Source organism: Thermobia domestica, chromosome 8 (assembly GCF_964235325.1).
Source record: "Thermobia domestica chromosome 8, izTheDome1.hap1.1, whole genome shotgun sequence".
Lineage (NCBI taxonomy): Eukaryota > Metazoa > Arthropoda > Insecta > Zygentoma > Lepismatidae > Thermobia > Thermobia domestica.
Window position 1 is genome coordinate 209927945 of NC_137461.1, and position 23009 is coordinate 209950953.

The following is a 23009-nucleotide window of genomic DNA, read 5'->3' on the forward strand; positions in this document are numbered from 1 at the left end:
ATTTTGCCACAAATAAGTATCAATGGCAAACAACTATAATTTACGAAACATTTGAAATATTTAGGACTTAATCTTGATACTACCTTATCCTGGAAGTCGCATCTTCAATATTTAACCAAAGAAGCAACTAAATATAATAATATATTGAAAAGTATGAGTGCCAAAAAATGGGGTATACAACCTCATGTGTTGAATATGATTAATCAACAAACATTAACAGCTAGAATTTTATATGGTTCCATGTTTTATAATACTAATTATACAATGTTTTACACAAAAATTCAACAAATTCATTATGATGTGATTAAGACAATATTATCTCAACCAGCCTTTTGTCCAAGGAATGCTATCTTAGAAGCTACAATGAATGTACCGACAGAAATAAAAATATTTCAACAGACGGCAAACTTCTTGCTTTCTCGGATGGCAAAAACTTCTTCAATTATAATTAAAAAACTAGGAAATATGGAAATTATAAATCAAAGTAAAAAACTTCCTTACCAAAAATCATTGCCATGGATCTATACTGTCTTTAAGAACATAAAAGAATTGCAAACTAGTATAGCAAAAGCTCCAAGTATACCAGCATACTTATTCAGTTACAATATAAACTTAATAAAAATTCCAGCCGTAATTCCACAATATATACAATATCATAAATTTGAAAATTTACATAATATATATAAAAATATTTGGCAATTTTATATAGATTCTCTTCCAAAAGAATATATACTTATATTCACTGATGCATCAAAACAAAAAAATAAACAAGTCGGCACAGCCTTATTGATACCGCAGTTATGTATAGTAGTAGGCCCCCCGTTATGGCTCGCCGAGTCAGCAAAAATTTTTGTGACGTCATAGGTCAAAGGTCAATGACCTTGCCCCGGGGTCAATGACCTAGGGGTACCTAGGACCACCCCCTCTAAATTTTGGCAGGGGTACCTTGGCCCACCCCCTAAATTTCGGCAGGGGTACATACGACCACCCCCCTTAAATTTTGGAAATTTCCAAATCTAAAAATTTGGTGTGGTAGCCTAGGACCACAGTATGTACCTCTATCAGTATTGGGTGTCTATATCGTTCCCTTTCATGGGTAAAAAATTGCCAAAAATTCAAATTTCGGGGGGTTTTTGACCTAATTTATTCCCTTTGATGAGGTGTTATTACCCTATATGGTTATATGCACGTATACAGGGGTCCATTACCTTTCGTAAGACATGGGTATATTAATGCACCCCTTGAAAAATTTGGGAGGGGTACCTTGGCCCACCACTTAAATTTTGGAAATTGACCAATTTAAACATCGGGTATTATAGTACAGGACCCTAATATCTATTATGATAAATTTGGGTGGTCCACCTCATTTCCTTCTAGGGGTACAAAATTGCCAAAAATATAAACGTAAGCAATACGTTATACCACGTGTTTGGTTTTTGGCTCAATTTATCCCCTTTGATGAGGTGTTATTACCTTATATGGTTATATGGTCATGTATAGGGGTCCATTCCCTTTCATAAGATATGGGTATATTTGTGCACCCCTTGAAAAATTTGGGAGGGGCACCTTGGCCCACCCCTTAAATTTTGGAAATTGACCAATTTAAACATTTGGTATTATAGTACTGCACCCTAACATGTATTATGATAAATTTGGGTGGTCCACCTTGTTCCCTTCTAGGGGTACAAATTTGCCAAAAATATAAACGTAAGCAATACGTTGTACCACGTGTTTGGTATTTTGCCCAATTTATTTCCTTGGATGAAGTCCTATTACCTTATATGGTTATGTATAGGGGTCTATTCCCTATCATAAGACATAGGTACATTTGTGCAACCCTTTAAAAATTTGGGAGGGGTACCTTGGCCCACCCCTTAAATTTTGGAAATTGATCATTTTATATATTTGGTATTATAGTACTGGACCCTAACATGTATTATGATAAATTTGGGTGGTCCACCTCGTTTCCTTCTAGGGGTACAAAATTGCCAAAATATAAACGTAAGCAATACGTTATACCATGTGTTTGGTTTTTGGTCGATTTTATCCCTTTGATGAGGTGTTATTATCGTATTTAGTTATATGGTCATGTATAGGGGTCCATTACCTTTCATAAGATATGGGTATATTTGTGCACTCCTTTAAAAATTTGGGAGGGGTACTTTGGCCCACCCCTTAAATTTTGGAAATTGCCCAATTTAAACATTGGGTATTATAATACAAGACCCTAATATGTATTATGATAAATTTGGGTGGTCCACCTCGTTCCCTTTTAGGGGTACAAAATTGACAAAATATAAACGTAAGCATTACGTTGTACCACGTGTTTGGTTTTTGACCTAATTTATTCCTTTCGATGAGGTCCTATTACCTTATATGGTAATGTATAGGTGTTCATTCCCTATCATAAGACATAGGTACATTGATGCACCCCGGGAGGGGATTCGATATCATAGTACATGACTCAACATGTATCATGATAAATTTGTGTTGTCCACATCGTTCTCTTTTAGGGGTACAAAATTGCTAAAATATAAACATAAGCAATATGTTGTACCACGTGTTTGGTTTTTGGCCCAATTTCTCCCCTTTGATGAGGTTTTATTACCTTATATGGTCATGTATATAGGTTCATTTCCTATCATAAGATATGGGTACATTGATGCATCCTTTAAAAATTTGGCAGGGGTATCTTGGCTCATCCACTCGGTTTTAGAAATTGTTTAATATAAGCATTTGGTATCATAGTACAGGTCTCCAATATGTACCACTATAAATTTGGATGGTCCACATCGTTCCCTTTTCATAGGTAAAGAACTACCAAAAATCAAATTTCGGAGGTTATTGACCCCTATTTAGCATGTTATATGGATATGTACAGAGGTTTATTACCTTTATATGTTTATGTTTCCTTTTAAATTTGGGAATTATCAAATAACAAAATTCGGTAAACGTTTTCTAGAACCCATTGTAGATGTTGATGTTCCTCTTATGGCCAAATATTCAAAATTTAAATGTTATTGACCGGCTTTATTATTGAATAAGTACAGGATTTATTACTTTTTTCATAAGACACAGGTGTATTTGTGTACCAATCTTAAATTTTGGAAGGGGTACATTTCTTATTGTCATATCAATAATTGGTAATTGTTCTTAAAATTGGATAGTATCTCATTCATTGGGTAAATCATTATGATCACGTGATCGGTTATTGACCTATGATGGGATTAGGAGTCCAGGACATTGGTACATTGAAACTTTGTAGGATAACTTGATAATGCGTCATTGGTTTTGATTATTCCCGCCAAATATAAACGTAAGCAAGACGTTGTACCACGTGATTGTCCTTGATGAGGTAGTGTACAGGGATTCATTTCCTTTGTTGTGGTACTTCTTAAGTTTGAGTACACACACACACTTCTAGAAAACAGTTGGTTCTACTCAGGTAAACAATTGACGGACATTATTGACCTTATTGAACATATAATGATATGATTAACTCTAAGACTTAGGTATATCAAGAGAAGTATTCTTTAAATTTGGGAATGGTGATAAACAGAATTTTAACATAAGGTGCGAAATTTGAAACAATACATTGAACTTTAGTCACAGCTCATAGTCTAAGATCATTGGTGGTGATTGATTTGAAATCTGATAGCTAACCTTATTGAATCTTATGACTCATAGACGAAAGGCAATACATGCTACAACAGTTTAAAATTTAACCATAAGGTGATGTAATCTGACACTAGCAAAGTTATTGTTAATGCAATTTGATTGGATGATCACTATCTTTCCTGCAATCTGATTGGTTGATCACTATCTTTCGTGCAATCTGATAGGTTGATGAGTTTTAAATCTTTTTCTGCATTCTGTTTTGTTTTAACATTTAAAAAGTTTTTGAATTTTTTTTGTTTGAAACTTTGGTTTGACATTTTTCGTTGCCAAATTTTTTGTTTAAAATTTTTTGTTTGAAAATTTTCAAAATTTGGTTTGAGATTTTTCGTTTGAAATTTTTGTTTGAAAATTTTTTCGTTTGAAATTTTTTGTTTGAAAATTTTGTTTAAAATTTTTTGTTTGAAATTTTTCGTTTCCAAATTTTTTGTTTGAAATTTTTTTGTTTCAAAATTTTGTTTGAAATTTTTTTCGCTTCAAAATTTTGTTTGAATTTTTTTCGTTTGAAATTTTTTGTTTGAATTTTTTCGTTTCAAAATTTTGTTTCAAAGATTTTTGTTCTAAATTTTTGTTTCAAAGTTTGGTTTGACATTTTTAAAAGTTTGTGCACTTATTAGTAAAGAACTGGAACTGTTTAGAACAAAAACCTTTGACAACATTGTGGTGCAATAGTACACGTCAGAACCTGGGGTTGTACTTGAAATGAAAAAACACAATTCATTGAAATGGATCATTTTATTACACTCCACATACATCCATAGCAGATAGTGGTTCTGGATATTGTCGATACAATGTATTTTGAACTTCTTGCACTAGTTTGTCTTTAGCATATAATTTTAATTCCAGTTGAAGTCTTTTAAGGTCTATTGCGATATCAATTGGTGGAAACTCAATGTCCATCTGATCACAAATAAACTGTTTATCAATACATGTATGCACCCACGAACGATGTTGACAACCATCACAATATCTAGATACATGTTGTACAATATGCATAACACATTTTTCAAAATAGTACTTTTTCAGGAATATACTTGTTTTGTTGCACACTTCCACTGCATGTTTCACACACTGGAATACGTTAATAAATTTGTTCCATTCCGTTTGTGTTAGATACATCATGTTGCGAGGGACATGGAATGTACTCTTTTTACGTAACAGCACCATCTTCTCTTCGAGGACTGTACGCAGCACCACTTCATGATTTGAGCCTAATGATTTGACTATGGTCACATTTAGCTCATCATGAAAATAGTCATTTATTTGATCGATTCGTGCCATTCTTCACAGGTCAGTTGTACACCAAATTGTTCTGCTTTGCCCAATCGAATCACAGGTTCAAATGTTCTAGCACTGATACCAATCATCACATGTTTTGTTTGAAATATATTTATTGGATAATAGCTTGCGAAGGTGAACTCTTTATCGTTAGAAGTACACATCTTTCCTCCTGAAAAGCACTTGCTCAAATGATTTCACGGTATTGGTTGATTTATAGAACTACGGCTGACGTCATTGGAAAGGAATGTGCTGACGTTTGAATTCATGGTTTCATCACAGTTGCTGACGTCATGCCGACCAACCAAATTCATACAACTATGTCTGATGTGCTGACGTTTGAATTCATGATTTCATCACAATTGCTGACGAATCTGGCTGTGTACTAAATTCAAGTTGATGACTTCGACCCAAGAATCCTCTGTAACATAAAGATACAGATCCAGTATTTAAGAAACGCAGCAGTTCTTCTTGTTTTGATGCTTCCATGGGTAAATATCTTGCTGGTAAAATTATATTCTTATCATTTTCAAGCTTCACTACGATTCTTAATCCAAACTTTGTAGTGATCATTTGGCTAGCTAAGATTCTATAAGGTACATTCTGTTGTAAATAAGTAATCTTGGTAAATGATTTCATCACGTCACGTGTGTTTAGAAACTGCAGACAAGTAGCCATGATGATGTTATCATGAATACTAACTCGAACGATGATGCAAAACTGATGACGTTGCATTATCATGTTCTGACGTGTACTATTGCACCACAATGTTGCCAGAGGCCAATGTCGAAACAAAATTTTGAAACGAAAAAAAATTCAAACAAAAAATTTCAAACGAAAAAAATTCAAACAAAATTTTGAAGCGAAAAAAATTTCAAACAAAATTTTGAAACAAAAAATTTCAAACAAAAAATTTGGAAACGAAAAATTTCAAACAAAAATTTTAAACAAAATTTTGAAACGAAAAAAATTTCAAACGAAAAATTTTTAAACAAAAAAATTTTGAAACAAAAGTTGTCAAAAAAATGTCAAACAAAATTTTGAAACAAAAAATTCAAACAAAAATTTGAAAGCAAGAATTTTCAAACAAAGTTTCAAACAAAAAAATTCAAACTAAAAATTTTACGTTTCACGGTTAACCGTCAAACTTTATCCGGTTTTTAACTATTCGATTAACAAATAAACGGTTTTGATCATATTTATCAGTGAGTGCAAAATGTTGAACGAAACCAAGATTTTTAAATGTTAAACAAAACAGAATGCAGAAAAAGATTTAAAACTCATCAACCTATCAGATTGCACGAAAGATAGTGATCAACCAATCAGATTGCAGGAAAGATAGTGATCATCCAATCAAATTGCATTAACAATAACTTTGCTAGTGTCAGATTACATCACCTTATGGTTAAATTTTAAACTGTTGTAGCATGTATTGCCTTTCGTCTATGAGTCATAAGATTCAATAAGGTTAGCTATCAGATTTCAAATCAATCACCACCAATGATCTTAGACTATGAGCTGTGACTAAAGTTCAATGTATTGTTTCAAATTTCGCACCTTATGTTAAAATTCTGTTTATCACCATTCCCAAATTTAAAGAATACTTCTCTTGATATACCTAAGTCTTAGAGTTAATCATATCATTATATGTTCAATAAGGTCAATAATGTCCGTCAATTGTTTACCTGAGTAGAACCAACTGTTTTCTAGAAGTGTGTGTGTGTACTCAAACTTAAGAAGTACCACAACAAAGGAAATGAATCCCTGTACACTACCTCATCAAGGACAATCACGTGGTACAACGTCTTGCTTACGTTTATATTTGGCGGGAATAATCAAAACCAATGACGCATTATCAAGTTATCCTACAAAGTTTCAATGTACCAATGTCCTGGACTCCTAATCCCATCATAGGTCAATAACCGATCACGTGATCATAATGATTTACCCAATGAATGAGATACTATCCAATTTTAAGAACAATTACCAATTATTGATATGACAATAAGAAATGTACCCCTTCCAAAATTTAAGATTGGTACACAAATACACCTGTGTCTTATGAAAAAAGTAATAAATCCTGTACTTATTCAATAATAAAGCCGGTCAATAACATTTAAATTTTGAATATTTGGCCATAAGAGGAACATCAACATCTACAATGGGTTCTAGAAAACGTTTACCGAATTTTGTTATTTGATAATTCCCAAATTTAAAAGGAAACATAAACATATAAAGGTAATAAACCTCTGTACATATCCATATAACATGCTAAATAGGGGTCAATAACCTCCGAAATTTGATTTTTGGTAGTTCTTTACCTATGAAAAGGGAACGATGTGGACCATCCAAATTTATAGTGGTACATATTGGAGACCTGTACTATGATACCAAATGCTTATATTAAACAATTTCTAAAACCGAGTGGATGAGCCAAGATACCCCTGCCAAATTTTTAAAGGATGCATCAATGTACCCATATCTTATGATAGGAAATGAACCTATATACATGACCATATAAGGTAATAAAACCTCATCAAAGGGGAGAAATTGGGCCAAAAACCAAACACGTGGTACAACATATTGCTTATGTTTATATTTTAGCAATTTTGTACCCCTAAAAGAGAACGATGTGGACAACACAAATTTATCATGATACATGTTGAGTCATGTACTATGATATCGAATCCCCTCCCGGGGTGCATCAATGTACCTATGTCTTATGATAGGGAATGAACACCTATACATTACCATATAAGGTAATAGGACCTCATCGAAAGGAATAAATTAGGTCAAAAACCAAACACGTGGTACAACGTAATGCTTACGTTTATATTTTGTCAATTTTGTACCCCTAAAAGGGAACGAGGTGGACCACCCAAATTTATCATAATACATATTAGGGTCTTGTATTATAATACCCAATGTTTAAATTGGGCAATTTCCAAAATTTAAGGGGTGGGCCAAAGTACCCCTCCCAAATTTTTAAAGGAGTGCACAAATATACCCATATCTTATGAAAGGTAATGGACCCCTATACATGACCATATAACTAAATACGATAATAACACCTCATCAAAGGGATAAAATCGACCAAAAACCAAACACATGGTATAACGTATTGCTTACGTTTATATTTTGGCAATTTTGTACCCCTAGAAGGAAACGAGGTGGACCACCCAAATTTATCATAATACATGTTAGGGTCCAGTACTATAATACCAAATATATAAAATGATCAATTTCCAAAATTTAAGGGGTGGGCCAAGGTACCCCTCCCAAATTTTTAAAGGGTTGCACAAATGTACCTATGTCTTATGATAGGGAATAGACCCCTATACATAACCATATAAGGTAATAGGACTTCATCCAAGGAAATAAATTGGGCAAAATACCAAACACGTGGTACAACGTATTGCTTACGTTTATATTTTTGGCAAATTTGTACCCCTAGAAGGGAACAAGGTGGACCACCCAAATTTATCATAATACATGTTAGGGTGCAGTACTATAATACCAAATGTTTAAATTGGTCAATTTCCAAAATTTAAGGGGTGGGCCAAGGTGCCCCTCCCAAATTTTTCAAGGGGTGCACAAATATACCCATATCTTATGAAAGGGAATGGACCCCTATACATGACCATATAACCATATAAGGTAATAACACCTCATCAAAGGGGATAAATTGAGCCAAAAACCAAACACGTGGTATAACGTATTGCTTACGTTTATATTTTTGGCAATTTTGTACCCCTAGAAGGAAATGAGGTGGACCACCCAAATTTATCATAATAGATATTAGGGTCCTGTACTATAATACCCGATGTTTAAATTGGTCAATTTCCAAAATTTAAGTGGTGGGCCAAGGTACCCCTCCCAAATTTTTCAAGGGGTGCATTAATATACCCATGTCTTACGAAAGGTAATGGACCCCTGTATACGTGCATATAACCATATAGGGTAATAACACCTCATCAAAGGGAATAAATTAGGTCAAAACCCCCCCGAAATTTGAATTTTTGGCAATTTTTTACCCATGAAAGGGAACGATATAGACACCCAATACTGATAGAGGTACATACTGTGGTCCTAGGCTACCACACCAAATTTTTAGATTTGGAAATTTCCAAAATTTAAGGGGGGTGGTCGTATGTACCCCTGCCGAAATTTAGGGGGTGGGCCAAGGTACCCCTGCCAAAATTTAGAGGGGGTGGTCCTAGGTACCCCTAGGTCATTGACCCCGGGGCAAGGTCATTGACCTTTGACCTATGACGTCACAAAAATTTTTGCTGACTCGGCGAGCCATAACGGGGGGCCTACTACTTGTATACAGAAACAATACAAACTACCTGGTAACATGTCTGTATTTGAAGGTGAAGCCTTCGCCATAAGACAAGCATTTTTACTTATCAAAAAACTCAATCTTAAACATGCATGTATTTGGTCTAGGAATTAATTCGTGCGGTTGGTACGCACACATTGAAGCTGTAGTACAAACACAAAATACATAAATACCTTAAGAAAAATATTGTCCATCGCTAGTCACCACTTTCGCCCATCTGTCAGGCAATGTACGGATTCCGTGGCGAAAGAAGTCCTCATCCTTGGGAGCGATCCAGTCAGAGACCCATGTTTCGATATCTTCTGAAGAACTAAACCGCTGTCCAATCAAATCGTTGTTCATGCAATCGAACAAGTAGTAGTCCGAAGGAGCAACGTCTGGTGAATACGGCGGGTGGGGTAAAACTTCCCATCCGACATTTTCTAAATAGGTTTTGACCGGTTTTGCGACATGTGGGCGAACGTTATCATGTTGAACAACAAGTTTATCATGTCTGTTCTCCCATTCTGGTCGTGTTCTGGCCAGAGCTTGCTTCAAACGCATTAATTGTCGTCAATAACGTTCTCCATTCATAGTTTCACCCGGTTGCAGCAGCTCATAGTACACCACACCTTTCATATCCCACCATATGCACAGCATAACCTTTGCTCAGTGAATATCTCGTTTTGGTTGTGATGGACCTGGTTCACCTGGTTTCACCCAGGCCTTTTTTCGTTTAGGGTTCTCGTAATGGATCCACTTCTCATCACCCGTAATAATTCGATGTAGAAACCCCTTTCTGCTCTGTCGTTGAAGCAGCAATTCGCAAATGGTTTTTCGTCTTTCAACGTCTCTGTCTTTCAATTCATGTGGAACCCAATGTGACATCTTTTGAATCATTCCCATGGCTTTCAAGCGTTTGGAGACTGTTGTTTGATCAACGCCTAATGCTGCTGCAAGTTGTTCCTGCGTTTGACACGAATCCTGCTCGAGCAATGCTGTCAATTCTTCGTCTTGAAATTTTTTTGGCTGTCCAGCTCGCTCTTGGTCTGCCAAGCCGAAATCACCACTTCTAACCGTGCAAACCACTTCTGACACGTTCGCTCAGCTAGAGCATGATCACCATACACTTCCACCAAAATATGATGACTTTCAGTCGCACTTTTCTGCATGTTAAAGTAATGCAGCAGGACACCCCGCAAAAACACTTTATCAGGCACAAATTGTGCCATGTTCACTTAACTACAAACTGGTGTTGTTGACGCTTTAATCCACTGCCCTATACTACGAACGATACGCGATGACAGGGGTTTGCAACACATGTGTGGATACACGGAACTGTGGGACGCTCCGTTCGTTGCGCCATCTCTTGTCCACCCGCACGAATTAATTCCTAGACCAAATATATGTACGGATGCTTTGAGTGTTATTACAGCACTGAATAATACAAGATGGAATATTCAAACTTCTTGGAATATTTTATTAATTAAAAAATTATTTCAATCATTACAGTCCAATGACTTCAATACTATTTTATTGTACACAGAAGCTCATGTAAACATAGAATTTAATGAATCAGTGGACCAGTTAAGTAAAGCTGCAGCTAATTCAGGCATCAAAACTAACATAGAAATTCCTCACTATAATTTCAAAAATATTATCACAAACAAAATAGAAACATTAATTACCCAATGGAAAAAGAAAAATAGAGAAGGTCCTGGCAAGTACTACTGGAGATTAGCGGATAATTTGGAATTTAACAATTGGAAAGTATTAAGTATGTGGTCCAGATCGAAAATTGTGCTATTTTACCGAATAATATTCAACACAGCTTTAACTCCAAAAAAACTGTTCTGTATAAGGAAAAAAGATACAAATATTTGTTGGTGCGGAAAAGAAATTGGCAATCTAAATCATCTAATATTCTACTGTGAACTATTACAGAACAAAAGAAAAGAGTTTATAATACATGTATTGAATAGCTTCTACACGTTCCCAATTACAGTTGAAATGATAATCACCTCAAGAAATTGGATAGAGGAAAGTACCTAAATATGGAATAGGGTTGAGAATATGGAATACCACCGTATCTACCCTGGTAGGTAGTGCACACTTGTGAAGGTGCCCGGAGACGTTTGACTATGTACCCTGTCATGCGTTTCTGGTCAGTTTGTGGTGATGTAAGTAGTTTGTTGTAAGTAATACTTCAAGGAGTGGATGTTCGCAATTGTTGATTATCATAGGTGAGTGTTTCAGAAGTAATTTTCTTAGCCACATTTTAATTTGAAATTATTGACAGTGAATTACGCGGAAAGTTGGTGTTTTCTAGCTATAGGCTATGCAAGTTAGATTATTTTGTACCTAGGCTAAGTACCATTTTTGTGGTTATGAAAACAAATATAGCGAGGCTTGTAATATGGAATACCATAAGGTTTTAAATATGGAATAGTATCCCATATTTAGAGTCTTATGCAATATTTTTGTTTCGTTTCCCAGATGAATAAATAGCGGAAGACTTAAGACCTCAACGTAATGAGGAGTGCAATTCACGATGTGATGAAGAAGAAAATGGGATTTTTCAAGGCGGCCAAAATATATCATGTACCTCGGACAACACTTTTTCGCTTGGCGTCATCTAAATTGAGTCCTGAAGAAGCTAGGAAGAAAACCAATTCTAACACCGGAAATGGAGGAGGAACTGGTCCAGTACCTGTTAGTTGTGGAAGACAGATTTTTTGGTCTTACTCGGAGGGATGTGCGAATGATGGCATATCAATTAGCCAAACAAAATGTACTTGCACATTCGTTTTCAAAGTGCCACGAGTTTTCAGGAAATACATTTCTGAAATTGTTTATGAAAAGACACAAGGGAAAACTTTCTTTCAGAAAACCGACACAAACGTCATACAATCGAACCGTTGGCTTTTGTAAAGGAAAAAGTGACCCACTTCTTTGACCTTTTGCAATCCGAGATTGATAATAAGAACATTTCTGCTGATCGCATATTTAACGTTGATGAGACATGCGTAACTGTCGTTCAATAAAAAGTTCCTCAAGTTCTTGAACACAAAGGAAAACGTCAAATAGGCGCAATTAGCTCTGCAGAACGAGGTACTTTAGTGACAGCAATAACGTGTATGAGCGCCATGGGTATTTATGTTCCTCCCATGCTAATATTTCCAAGGAAAAAGTGGTCAAATCACCTCATGTGCGGTGCTCCTGAAGGATCTGTTGGAGCGTGTCATCCTTCTGATTGGATACAGAGTAATCTCTTCACTGAATGATTCAGACATTTTACTAAACACACAAGACCATCTGCAGAATCTCCATTGTTGCTCATTCTTGATGGCCATTATGCCCACTCAAGGAATTCAGAAGTTTTATATTTGGCGAGAAGCAATAATGTCTCCATACTTTGTATTCCTCCACATTCGTCGCACAAACTGCAGCCTCTTGACCCGTTAAAAACGTACTACAGTGAAGGGATCAGTATTTGGATGACAACTGCTAGGACAGAAGACGGTTGTGTGCGGCCTTTCTCTACATTTGAGGTAGCAGAACTCTTTGGAAAAGCGTACGTGAAAGCACAAACTACTTCAAACGCCATTAATGGTTTTAGAGTGACGGGAATTTGGTCCCTCAATCCCCACATTTTCGATGATAGTGACTTTCTTGAAGCAAAGTACGCACAACAATATAGATCAGTATCTGGCTTTGAACCTTCACGAGATCTCTCTTCGCCTCCTACACCACTACTAGGCTCTGAACCTTCACCTGGACTCCCTCCTCCTTCTACATCAATCATATCAAACACTTCTCTCCCATATACTTCAGATAACCTTTCCCCTATCTCTGCTTGTCCAATCACCATTGAAGCTTCAGCAAGTGAATCATCTGGCAGCAGTATAACTCCATGGCAAATATCAGTTCCCGCAGCGAAGAAGAGGGAAGGCAGTCGAGGAAGAAAGGCTGGCTCTGCAGTCATAATTACTTCATCACTTTACTAAAATCAGTTAGAGGAGTCTGTGAAAGCTGTCGATAGTGGAAAACAATTAAAAATGAAGAACAGTGCAAAAAGCAAGGGTAAGGAACAGAAGAATGCAACGGAAGAAAAGGTAAAATTAACTAAGAAATCCACGAAAAGTACGTTACGAAACAAATGTGATGACAGTCGTCCCCAAAGTGAAACTTCAGATTCCGAAACATCCATGTCCATCAGCGCATATGATGATCAATCATCAACGTTTAGTAGCATTCCCGATAATGAACAACCAGAGACAGGAGAAGACGCTGAGTGCCTCTTCTGCTCATCAAAATTTTCTGAAGATAAAGGCGGTGAAAAGTGGGTGATGTGTATGATGTGCCAATCCTGGGTTCACAATGAATGTGCTGGATATGACAAAGGTGTTTATATCTGTGACTTATGTAAATAGACATAGATTTCTCACGGGACAATTTGCAACATATCTAACACTAGGCAGCACATCTAATAATTTTTCTTTTACCTAAGTTTACCACTCTAAGATATAAATGTCTCCTTGCAAATTTTGCTTCTTTGCTTCTATGTTTCTTTTTGTAACTTTACAGCTCATTTACTACATTTTTTATTACATTTTTCAAATAATCTTTGGAATATTTGTATCTTTACATCATGTAATTAAAATATTTGTATTGGCAACTTCCTTTGTTTCACTTAGCATACCTATATTAGAAGCATGTAAACACATTCTGGTATATTTCATGAGAATTGTTTATGGTATTCCATATTTAGAGCACTTTTTCTCGAGTAACGATTTTGTACTGTTTTGATTTTCATTTGTTTTCGGGGTCTCTTTTTTGTTATTGACTGACTTTAAATGGCGGAAGTTATTACCATATGTGTACAGAATGCACACACATTTTTTCATATGTAGAATCGTGTAAGGTGAGCTACAGTTGCCAAAAAATGGAACGGTATTCCATATTTAGGTACTTTCCTCTACTTATAAAAAGACTCTTACAGTTTATACAGGATAATAACTTAAATCTATAAATATAAATAAATAAATAAAATGAAATAACGTATAAGGTGTTACATAGATATATCTAAATCACTTCAAATACTTGGAAAGTCTGGGAAATAACTATTGCCACTATAATTCATTTGTAACAGCATGATCATGAGAAATTGAAGAACTAACTTGCACATTTCACAAAAAAAAAAAAAAAAAAAAAACGTTTAAACCTCCCAGTTTTTCCTCCAGCATTCAAATATGATACAGTACTCTTAATACAATATTATTTTGGACAATTACAGGGAACAGGCCATTTGAATCTATGTTTGGGCCAAACTACACGGCATTTTACAGATGCCGAATGGAATGGAATGGAGAGAGCCCACAATGTAGACGTAGGGCGGTCTTATTTAAAAGTAAAAAAATTGTAATAGAAGAGTAATATACTTGTAAGTAGATTTATTTTCCATGTGCTAACATAAAGAGGACTGGATTTAATTAGCTGTTCTGTTCATTACGCACTGTGTTATTTACATTTTTCTTTAAATATAAACTAGGCTTTTACATAAATTTTCCTTTGTACATATTAAAACTATCATCATAAAGTAAATACGTTCTCTCCTTTAATTTCTGTATTCATACCCAGGATTACTGAATCTTCAATACACTTATGTTAAGCAGTATTTCGCTTAATCCATACTCTGGCAATTTCTTTCGGTTTAAGTACATATAAACTTTAAGCCTCTTTTCTGACAAATTACGATAGTATCCTCAAGAACAGTATTTCAGATACGATATTGCTTTTCTCAGTGAAGATTGAATTTAGGGGGGCATAAACTATAAAGGCCGTTTTGTCAAAACTCAAAGCAAGCCCCGAACTAAAAGTTTCCCCGTGCAGGTTTATTTTTGGCGCACCACTCCAAATAATTGTTGAAAAATCAGAAAAATTTAATAAATTCCTTATTCTTACCTAAACGATTTGCGCTGAGTGACATGAAAATATCTCACATGGTATAGTTAAAATTCAACGGGGCCATCATAAGCGATTGTAGAAAAACTACAATTCTTTTTACGATTTGAGTATAAATACAGCGTCCGGATGTATGCATAAAAACTAAAGTTCAAGAAGACAACAACATGTTCTAAGTGGCCACTAAAAAGCACGAATGCTATCTAATCGAATCAGGGCAGAGCTAAGCTAAGGGGACCGAGCGAGGGAGTGCGTCCGAAGGAAGCAGACGCGTCAGCGAATCTAGATATACGCATAAGCGAGGGTAGTAAAAACACGTGGGATTTGACAATGATACGGGTTTCAGTAGCAGTTGTCATGGTGTTAAGGTAGTAGTGCCCTATTTGTAATTATAAAATACAGCTTCTGTACACTTTCATATACACTAACTTATTTTATCCGTCCCTAAGCAATTGTAATGATTCTACACTAGTAACACTACACTTGTAAACCTAATATACAGGTGTATTACTTTGTATTTAATTCTATCGGTTGCAGAAATTTGTTCTTTATAAATGTTGTTTTAATGCAAAGTATCGAATTTTACCTGTAAATCTTCCAAAATGAGGTGCGCCGAAAGTAATCAACCACTATTTTGTCATAAGCTTATCGGCTATCTTAGTTTAGAGACTGATGCACGTGATCATGTAATATCTACTTTTATCAGGTAATGCACTCCTAGTACCTTATGAATTATTTCTTTTGGAAAAAGTTGTGGGTCAGATTCACAATGTCTTCTGCAATTGGTATCTTTACGCAGATCCGAGAAGTGACACTGGATTAATAACAAATTGCTGCAGTCAAATAATCATAATAATAGTTAAACTCAATTGGGGCCTGAATAATCCCCAGGAAAAAAAAGTGCTGTAGTAGTTTTGACACACCACGTTTGTCATGAAACGATATACTCATAAATAACAAATATCTTCCGGCGACAGAATTAAATACAAAATAATACAGTTGGTTTACAAATGTAAGTGTTTTCTGACAGACAAAATAAATGAGTGATTATAAAAGCCTCTAGTAGATACTATTTTCCACCGGCGTTGTATTTCTGAGCAATGTCTAGAAGCTTTATTTTGCGTTTACAAATAGTGTTACTAGTATAAAACCGTGACATTAATAAAACCCACTTCTTTTCACTACATTCGCTTACTCGTATACTCACCGCCGCCGACGCACCTGCTCCCTTCGAGTATGCCCCGGGTTCTCGCACGGGACCTTCAGCTTCGCCCTTCCTGACTCGGTTAGACAGCATTCGTGCTTTTTAGTGGCCACTTAGCACAGATTGATTTTTGTTTTTTCATTGTGATTTTTGTTGTACATCTAGGCGCTGTATATATATACATATCGTTAAAAATTGCAATTTTTCAACGATTACTTCTCCTGACCTCTTGGATTTTATTTATGCCAAGTAAGATATTTTTATCTCGCCCAAGTAAGATATTTTTATCTCCAAGTCTTTTAGGAGACAATAAGAAGAATATTACTGGGAGAATTATAATTTTTCAATAATTATTTCGAGTGGTTTGCCAAAAGTAATTCAGCACGAAAATGTGATATGTTAGTGTTAACTGCTGCAGGTCGCGGTCCCGAAGTACAAGAATTAAGAAGATATGACAGAATCAGACGAAATATCAACAAAAATAGGCTTAAGTTTAGAGTTGCCCCTCCTGTCTGAGGTGCCCTTGGACTTTGCAACATACAAAAAACAGTGCTTAAAGTATTAAAAATTATTACATTTCACTTAACTTTAGTACTCCGTTGGCTTTACAAAAATTTAAAAGTTTTTCTTCATTATTTTTGTGCATCCATTACATCTGTTCGCTATATTTTACAACTACCATGCTGCTGAAACCTTCCGCGAATGCTTCCGCATGCGGCAAATAGTACTAACTTCCACATATTTTTTCTCGTATTAAACATAATTCTCATGCCGAACTTAAATTCCTAAACATCAAATAAAAACTTCAAATTACCATTTCTTACCTCATTTCTCCTATAAATTTTCCTGATTTTTATAAAAAGCGGAGGGGTAAGTCTAAACTTAACCCCAAATATATATATATATATTCGATTTTAGGTAAAGAGACAATGAAGTATGGCAGTATCCATTTAAAATTACTGACTTATTAACTAACGTAGGACTTGTATGGTGATGTTATAGGGTGAAATACAGAAATGTAGAGCGAAAACTAATAAGCGGGGTGTTGTATCTGTAGCAGATGTGGTGGAATAACGAAAAATTTTGATTGCTGTCCCATTGTAGCTATGAATGTGTAAAATCTACGGAATAAATATGTTACTGTACTAGAAAATGGAAAGTGTGCTCCTTACCTCATAATACTCTGTAAGAAAGACATGATGAAGTGAAACGCTACGTGGAAACGGTGTTCAAAGTGATCATAGAATTGTCACAAGTCTGTGCCACACACAGGATATAAGGTTTCTACCATATAAGGTATTTTTCAACTATCCCCATGCATGCATGTACGCACCGTCTCTGACGGGCTTGGTCCCTACGCATGTACTCTGTCATTGCCGCTCGGGAATCCGCCGCTGCGCTCTTGCCCTGAGTCGGTTGAGTAGAATTTGTGCTTTTTGTGGCCACCTAGTACAAGTTCATTTGTTTTATAAGTTATTTCGTGTTTCATGTATTATACAGTTTTCATGCTGTATGTGTACACGGTGAAGTTATGTTCAACCCTTCTAAGGTCAGTCTGCACCCACTGAGCATCTCCTCTTGTAAGGATTACATTCTAAGGCAGAGAGCTCATCTGTATTACAGGCGTGTAATTTTTGATGTCCCAGAGACATTATTTGACAGGGAATTCCATCCTCTACCCCTCCCCCCCCCCGTTCTAAAAGTTTATTTAGATAATACTGGTGTTGAGTTGATTTTTGTTTAGCGTCCCGTTCATCAGCGAGGCTATATGAGACGTGGACCTACTGATTAACGTGGAATCCGAACCACATGAGCTCCCGCCGGGAATCGAACCCGGGTCTCCCACGCCAAAGGCGCGTACGCTAACCGCTTAGCCACGAGGGTGCTCAGATAATACTGAAGTAGGATGTAGTTATAGTGCTGGTTGGGAAGATGAGAAGGAAAAGATTCATTGTTTTCGGTATTTATAAATAGTTCGTAGTTCGCAACACCCAAGTCTTTTGAAGGTAGGCCTGCGAATTTCTCGCAATAGTACAATACAGATGAATACATATCTAGTGAAGAGCACAGAAAACGTATATAGGAAATGATTGTGATTAACAGTTAAGAATGAACGTCAGAAATTAAGAGAAGTAATTATAGGCAAGTTTTATTAAAATAACAAAGAATGATTAATATTACATTGAAAATAACTTTATGTGGGTCTAACTCGGTGCCGCCAACTACGGAAAATTAGCCATTAGTTCAAATATTTAAATTTAATTCTTAATGCTGGTAACATACTAGGTAATTTTCTTACGATATGCGTTGTACACATCTGATATACTATTTTACCCAGTCTGGTCGGTACATTCTCAATTTAGTTAAACATAGATTTGAAAAATTTACGGAAAAAACTGTTACGTTATTTAAGAAGACTAATGTAAAAGTGCTTGAAATATATCTGGTTCTTTCCTCTCACGTATATAATAAGTCAAAAATACAAAATAGAAAGTATATACTTTATTGCGTGATAGTTCAAGTGATGTGCTTCTATTTTATGCGAAAATGTAATTCTTAGATTTAAAAGCTCCCACCGAAAATTTTGAAAATCGACACCAAGTACGAGTAAAGAAATAATCAGGGTTGGCTGGTTTAAACCAAGGTGGTTTAAACCAGCTGGTTTTTTCAAAAAAACCAACTGGTTTAAACCAAAAAACAAAAAAAGTTCGTAAAAGTGTAAGTGTTTGTAAAATCTTGATGAACACACATTTGTGGGTTATCACGTTTCACTTCCGTATATTATTCATATTATATTTAGACCTAAATTCCCCATTCATTATTCAAAAAGATTATACTACAAAAGCAACTTTTTTTTACAAGTTTATAAATGTTTATTTTGTGATTTTTTGTAGTTGTTATTATTGTTATGTAATTGCAACCGAAGAAAAATTCTAAATATTGTTTCGTTTCAATGTTTACTATTGATAAAATACATCGAAAATGCCGTACTTTGTGTGTGGGGGGGAGGGGGGTCATACAGACCCCACGAGAGGCATTTAGTGAAATAAGTATCTATATAAATGAGTTTGAGTCAAAGTGGACTCAAATAATTCGTATCTTTATTCACTTTTCTTATTGATATGCAGATTAAGTCGGTGTATTTCTTTAATTTGGACCAATAAAAGTCGTTGTTAACTAACTTGAACTAAATTAGTTCTTCAGTACCCGTAGTACTTTGAAATTGTTCATATGTAATTCTGTGTAATAGTTTCACTTGTGCAACTGTTTATCTTTTTGTCCTTCTGAAATGACTCTTGACAGTTATATTAAGAAGCATGTAAAGATCAGTACAACGTTTTTTGTTTTTTTTAAATCAGGATTCCTTCGTGAGTTAGTCGGCAGACGTATCGCATTTTTAATAAAAACCATGGTTTTTGCCAACCCTGGAAATAATCCACACTTATTACCGCCAAATATCAAAATTAGTAATGAAGGTAGTTCAGAAGTCTTGGCGTACATGAAATAAGCGATTTTTTTTTTTTCTTTTAATGCGAAAAACTGGGTCTTGGCGGTAAAAGCCAACGCGCAAGATTTGAAAAGTTACGCCAAGCGCGTATAAACAAATAATCCGAAGCGAACGACAAAGGAATGCGTGTTTCTTATTTTTCATGGAAAAACATTTGGTTGGAGCACAGATCCCTCCAAACTTATTACCACGAAATGTGAAAATTACTAATGGAAGTTTTTCAAGAGACCTAAAGAACATGCAACGTTCTAACGAAACTGTCGTCAGAAACAGTAGAGTCTATGCATGGAATAAAAGAAGAACTAATTTTATTTTCTGTGGAAAAACGGCTGTTAGTGCCACGAGCCTTTCCCGGAGAAATATAACAGGTATAGCTTAAAAGGAAGAAAACGAATGCGATTCGTATAGAGAAGTGTATGGGTAAAGCACAAAGACATGATTTGTAGTACTTCATACACTTAGGATCAAAGCGTTTTAATTAATCTAGTCTGTGATAGATTTACCTGTCATTATTCATTCTCCACTCTTGATACGTATTCTACTACTTTCATTCCTATATCCTAGAATGAAAATTAATTTAAAATTCTTTCGGTTAGGTGGAGGACCGCTTGGCGTGGCATAGCTTCGCTGTATATATATATATATATATATATATATATATATATATATAATACTCTGTATATATGTGTGTGGACACATCTATCAAGGTACCTTACACCGCCAGGTATGATCTGTGGTAGTTCAAGCATGCATTCTGAATTGTAATATACCATAAACTAGAGGTTGAGGATGAAGTGGACTCATGTTAGGGTGACGTTGAAATGTAAAAGGTAATTTCGTTTAACAAACTATGACGTCTAAAGTCCAGATACCAAAATATTTCTTTAAGGATTCCGAAAATCAATTCTTAAGGTTTTCACTGATTGCATGCGCAGTCACGTGTTGCAAACGCCTTAGCAACTGTATATAGAGCTAAGCATGGGAAGTGTGCATTGAGTAATATTTGTTTGTAATGCACTTACGCAACAAAAGTTTGACAGTAATGATGTTCTGCGAAAAAAAAAGAAAAAAATCTTCCAAGCACAGTGATTTCTTACACCAACTTAATCACAACAACCTGTCCACAAGTATCGCACGTTGGCACACTAGTCGAATACTCCACAGGCGTCTGAAACTTTCCTGGCTGACTGTTGTGTAACCGATCTCATAGCAAGCGTATTTTAGGACATCTCGATATTGTGGCGAGGAGAATTGATTATACGTGATTGATGGTAATTTTACGACATTATCCGTAAATGCAAATTAATGTCGAACCGTTGTAAAATCACAGTGTTTGGAATGCGTCGCACAAAGGTTTTCCACAAGTAGAAAAATGTGCTTCTAGTGATTAAAGTTTCACGGTTAGTCCCTTTGGTATTGTGAGCTGGGCAGTATCCTTTTCGTTCTGGTCATCTTCGCATAATGTGTTTGCATAATGACCACTTTACGCATCTAATAGCAGGACAGTGTTCCGTTGCGTTGTTGGAAAATACACTTGAGCCAACCATATTGAACATATTCCTTTGTAAGTTTGCCGAACTTCGAGGCAACTAGGTAAATGTTACGATGGCGAAACAAAGTGTCCTGTACTCTTTAACCGAAATCACCTTTTGACTCCTTCAACACAACAAATAACAGTGGCAACAGGCTTCCATATCCGTGGATATTGTAGGTTGGATGTATAACTATTTACTTTAGCACTAAGGGATTGTACAACAGTCTCAACTTTTTTCATGCCAAGGTACGACCACCATGTACTTCAAATTGAAACTAGCTTTTGTTCGAATTTTACATATTATTGGTTCCCACGGAGTCCTAATCCCATATGCGTATGCAGTATAATAAATTTTGTCACTTTACGCAACACAATGTTATGTCTTCTTTTAAACTGCCACATCCAGGTATGTGATACCGAAAATGATTGTATGCCAGTCTGGTACTAGATTGCATAGCCCATCTCCTAAGATCCACATCGTATATGGGAAAGTGTGAGTGGAGAGCATCTTTAAACGTACGTAGAACGAACTGTGACACTTTCAGTACCTTGTCCTTCTATTTTCCTCCAGCAGCAACCTGTTTGTCCCATCGTACTAGTTGTTCTCTTGATATGACTTTTCTGTATGTGGATTGGACAGCTCTCACAGATAGACCACTTTTCCAATAGGTGACGGCGTTCCGTTTATACTCGAGGGTGAAATCACCAGTAGATCCAGTGCCAAGGCCAGTACACTCTTCCACGCCTTTCTCTGATAAATAACATAGGTCGTGTAGTTCTCTTCCTTCATCGTCATTTGGGAGCGGGAATGTTGAAACTTGTACAGTCTGAAACGTAGCTTTTTCTTCCATCCAGTCGTCCAGCACACTTTGTAGGATACTTGCTGTGTGTCTTTTCTGTGGAGGTAAATGGTGTTTCAGGTAGATGTACTACGTTAAATGCTAGATGCCTGCAGGATTGCCTGCAACCATCTTCTTGTCTCTGCACATTTTTCCTGTGATTACTGTTTTGCTTCCAAGCCATATAGATATTTCCGATGCATCATTGTATATACATGTTAAGAGTGCCACGTAACTAGCTCCCACAGACTTCCTCTTATGTTTTCGCACGCAATGAGTGAACACATTTCTGCATACTTACGCTCATTCTCGCACCAAGTGCCACTGATGATATGCGCATGTGTCTGCAATATCATTTCGTTACTTCTCAAACAGTCAATAAAACGTTGAATACCTTTGTACAGCCTGTTGAGCTTTCTCTGTCACATGAAGTGTGTTCCTATCTATGATTATGTGTGGATTAAATTTTATTTACATTGTCATATCATTGATTTTCGTAATGTAAATGAAATAGTTCGCTAATAATTGTCAAGTAATTTTCTAATCTGATTCAGTTAAAATCTAAATTCAAACAGGTCAAGTTACATTAGTGAGGAAATTTAATACGTATTACATACGTCGATCACCTTAGGTTGTCTTCGTACTTTGACTAATTCTAATTAGTTTCTCAGTTTCAAGCTGTTAAT

At 35.8% G+C, this 23009-nt stretch overlaps 1 protein-coding gene across 6 annotated transcripts in view; it reads left to right on the plus strand.

Moving 5' to 3' along the window:
- The first annotated feature begins 14088 nt into the window (after nucleotides 1–14088).
- LOC145693431 (flap endonuclease GEN-like) overlaps nucleotides 14089–23009 on the plus strand; it is an 81837-nt gene continuing 72916 nt past the window's right edge. For 2 of the 6 annotated variants that reach the window (XM_081769419.1, XM_081769424.1), the window contains exon 1: nucleotides 14576–14717. The gene's annotated coding sequence lies outside the window, so the exon portion shown is untranslated. Of the gene's footprint in view, nucleotides 14243–14575; nucleotides 14718–16605; nucleotides 16692–23009 lie in introns of those variants that run through there. The other 4 variants (XM_081769421.1, XM_081769420.1, XM_081769423.1 and 1 more) reach the window with 4 other exon arrangements.